A 4,347-nucleotide genomic window follows, 5' to 3' on the forward strand; every position below is an offset into this window, starting at 1 on the left:
TAAAATGTTGTAGCGTCAATTCTGAAAGTTCTAAATTTCCAACAAAATAACTTGACATCTCATTGCATTTCTCAAACAACAGTTCAAAATCTCAAAAACACAATGCTAGCCATATCAGATAATTTCAATTTAAAAATTTGCATATTTCAGTACTTCAGTGGTAGGCGATTATATCAATACAATCAAGACGGCTTTTTTATTTAAGTTTTGATTGATAACAAGCTTTTTCGAACTACAAGTTTATAAGTTATCAAAGAGAAGCTTTTTTTGATTGCCAGATTCTCTAGATTTCTATGTTCAAGAGTATTCATGATGATTACCAGCTTGATTTAAATCAAAATTAAAATAGAAAGTCGTCTTCGTTGTATTGATATAATCGCCTACCACTCTAGCAATTTTTTGTAGATCTTGTATGAAAAGCAAAGTGCGCGCTTAAAGGAAGCACAGGAAAGACTGACTGGCGAGGGACATGCTGCGATCAGCCAGGAACTACGAATAGCTACACAGAAAAGCAGGTCAACTTGAGGGGGGCCGAGGGGAGGGAATGAAGTGGGTTTCGCCAAAGGAACTAAATACTTCCTTCAAACTCTAATTTTCTTTTCTAATCTTATTGTTTTTGAACCTGTGAAATTTAAATCTACAGTGAGAACCAGAAAACTGTGGAATAGGAAGACGACATTAAGCAATACTTAAGTGTATATTATGTTGCTGGAAAGTTTCATTAGTAGCTTAGTATAACAATTTTGGAATGAAAGAGGGTTTTTTTGACTGCACACCTAGTTCCACAATCCAAATGTTCATTGGACTATTTAAAGTCATAACTTTAATCTAAAAGTCTAAAAGTTTAAGACGAGTATTCAGTTTCATATCATGGATTGAGTCGGAGTTTAGTTTCTCATTTCTATTTTCACTTCTAAAACAAATTAGGTGTTACTTTCGAAATCAAGGATTTAGAGAGATTTAAAAACTATTCACACTCAATTGACTTATTGAAACCCTTGACCAGTAATAAATTTTATTTTTTATTTTTTATTTTGTGAATTTTCTCCAGGATTGCTGAGTTGGAAGGCATGCTGAACCTGGCAACAGAAAGTCCCTCTTTGATTAAAGTGTTCTATCATCCACCACTCTTTGATTAAAGTGTTTTATCATATACTTACAACAGCTATGTCCTGATAAGAGGGTTACTCATTTCTATTTTCACTTCTAAAACAAATTAGGTGTTACTTTCGAAATCAAGGATTTAGAGAGATTTAAAAACTATTCACACTCAATTGACTTATTGAAACCCTTGACCAGTAATAAATTTTATTTTTTATTTTTTATTTTGTGAATTTTCTCCAGGATTGCTGAGTTGGAAGGCATGCTGAACCTGGCAACAGAAAATACAAACAATATTAGACGTCAGAATATGTCACATTTAGAAAAGTGAGTTATCTTGAAAGTTTTTGGACAGAAATTTTCTTTTTATAGAGAAGGTTCAAGCTTTTTTAGATTTAATTTTGTCCCGAGCTTTAGCGAGGGACAAAATATAATCTAAAAAGGCGAGAACCTTCGACCTTCGAGATATAGAGAAAATTTAAGTTTAAAACTTTATAGCACGTCGTACCAAAATAATGGTGTTACAGTGTTATAGGTAATTTTATGAATCCTTTGTGTACTTGTCTTATTGCATTGGCTATTTCTAGATCAATAAGCTCAAATAATTCGGGAACCAATCAAAACTGTATACCACACGTGCTATAATGTATAGCACGATGATTAATTTATAGCATGTTTATTATGAAATTCACGATGAAGTGATTAATTATAATAAAGTACACAACAGTTTCATAAAAAGATATTAAATAAATGGACAATTTCATAAATAGAACAATTTATAAATGGACATTTGCTATAGAACATTTTATGTATATTACACTTTATGATAATATTAACAATGACTAGTAATAAAAAGTCTTAACAGTTGATATGATAAAATGTTCTTGTAAATATGCATTCGCTAGTGCATGCGAAAACATGTTTTTTTCTTTAAAATATGTCGTTGTGGGTATCAGAAATCCGTGTTAAAATACTGAATTGAAAAATGTTCAAGTCAAAAGATATGTTAAAAATTAAAATTTTTAAAAGCAAAGAACGGACTTTTTAGATAAAATTTGGCCGAGTCCGCCCGGAAAATAGTTTTGGTTCCTAGATCAAACAATTTTTAAAAAATTTCAAAAAACTAACAAATGGGTAATATTCAGTGGTACTGGTACTTTAGACTTAAAAACTTAAAAAATCGGCCTCCCCTAGTAATTTTTGATTTTTTAAATAAAAAAAATTCAGCCTTTTTTGTAAGTTTCAATGAACAATTTTTGCTGCGGCGCGGCTTGTTAATTTTTGCAAAAAGTTGATACTGTCCCAGGAATATTAAAACTTATATCATTGCAACGAAAATGAAAATGGTACGAAAAGTTTCCTTGTTGTATTTATCTATCTATCGATATGTAATTCTAACAAAACTATTTTAAAATATGTTCAATATTTCACCTGTTAAATAAAACTTTCCATTTTATAACAGATGCACCCTGTAATTAACGCATGAAATAATAATAATTATGTTGAATCTATCAGTAAATAAAATATTCCATAGGGAGGAGCAACTTCGTCGAGATATTGAGCTAGGAGATAAAGAAATAGGACTACTTACATCAGAGTTGGCTCAAACAGAATCAAAACTTATGAGAGCTCAGGTAATCAGAGATTCACACACGGCTCAACGCTAGGAAAATCATGCATTAACGTAGAAACCGACTCAACTCGACATTAAAGTGTCAGCTGACATTTCCCATTAGTTTGTAAAGCCCACTAGCACTTTTTTGTAGCCCTTCACAAAATAGTTAAAGATTTAAATTTTAGGTTACATTTTTTAGGAATTNGTGGTAATTGTACATCAGACAATTACTTCTTGCGATACCCTGTCTTAAGTTTTGGTCTCAGATCTACGTACACTAGAGAGACAGATGTCGCGATACACAACTGTTAGATGTACTGTTTGTCACCATTTGATCTATACCTAAACGCCTGAGCCCAAAACTTAAGACAGGGTATGAAAATCAGTTTTAAAACCCGTGTTTCAAGAATGGTGTTAGGCATTTTTGTGAATATCAATATTTTGTAATGAAATATTAATTTTTTTCAGTTCATTTATACTCTCCATTTTTTTCGAAACTCTTAAATCAAAATCTACACAAATGTTAAGACCCCAAAAAGGAAACTCGGGAGTTTCGTTCGACGATACTCTTTTAAATTTCGGGCTCAACTGGTTTTCATAAATTTACCCTGTCTTAAGTTTTGGGCTCAGATTCCCTTTTTGAACTCTAATCTATGTTTTTATTGCAAAGACGACGGATTACATCCCTTAGTGGATACGTTTTAAGAATTTTTTTTTTTTATATTAAATAACGACGACAAAAAATGTAAATAAAATTCCACTGTTAACTAGCTAAACAACTTAGGAACCGGCTGAGAAAATAAAAATTAATCTTGTTATCGAAAATAAGTAATCTTATTTAATTATTAGTTTTTATATTCTCTGATTATTCACAAATTCATAGAAAATAAGAAATTCAATAAAATGATGAAAACGAAATACTTGATTCTAACATTGATTTATTGACAAATTTCTTTTGAGAAATACGTTCCTAAACATCTAATTAGTTTACTGTATAATTTTTACTTTATTTTTCGTCGTTGTTATTTAATAATTTTAAAAAAAACCGATTCTGAAAACGTACCCACCCAAATTCACAATTTTTAAACTTTGACTATGCACTCAAACTCAGTAATTATACATCGTGGAAACGCTTTATGTGTCTCAAATGAATCATAAGGAATTTGTCCATAACACTGCATACTCAGTTTAACCACCACACATTGCCGGTTTGTCCCTTTTAACACTGAACAATAAGTAAAGTTATTACAAAAAATATTGTTTTGAGTGGAACAAAATTGTTTAGAAAAAAATTGATGAACTTATGTTACAACAAAGAGATCGTTGGGAACAGTTCTGCAGGTGGTGTACAAATCATTTCATTATCTTTATTATAATTATTATTATTATTAAGACCGGAAAAGTTGACCCAGCTTGGAAATTCAATGTACTACGGCTACCCGTGAACGTGGATATCCTCTTTTTCCAGGATAAAAATTGAGTGTTGTGAAACTTGAATGAACAGTTTTGCACTGTACATTAATTGCAAAAGATTTAACGTTGTTTCCGAAGAAATTCAATTTTTAGCAAAAAAAATATTGATATCTCCATCGTACTTGATCAGGCAAAGTTTAAAGTCACTGAGTAGATAT

General features: G+C 31.0%; 1 long non-coding RNA gene across 1 annotated transcript; it reads left to right on the plus strand.

The window, feature by feature from the left end:
• The first annotated feature begins 11 nt into the window (after nt 1-11).
• On the plus strand, nt 12-4,057 carry LOC111717589 (uncharacterized). Its single transcript, XR_002768830.1, has 4 exons — nt 12-515; nt 1,345-1,428; nt 2,636-2,735; nt 4,002-4,057. It is a non-coding gene; the product is annotated as an uncharacterized LOC111717589 (long non-coding RNA).
• Nucleotides 4,058-4,347: the final 290 nt, after the last annotated feature.

This window comes from Eurytemora carolleeae, unplaced genomic scaffold (genome assembly GCF_000591075.1).
Source record: "Eurytemora carolleeae unplaced genomic scaffold, Eaff_2.0 scaffold2800, whole genome shotgun sequence".
In the NCBI taxonomy this organism is placed as follows: Eukaryota; Metazoa; Arthropoda; class Copepoda; order Calanoida; family Temoridae; genus Eurytemora; species Eurytemora carolleeae.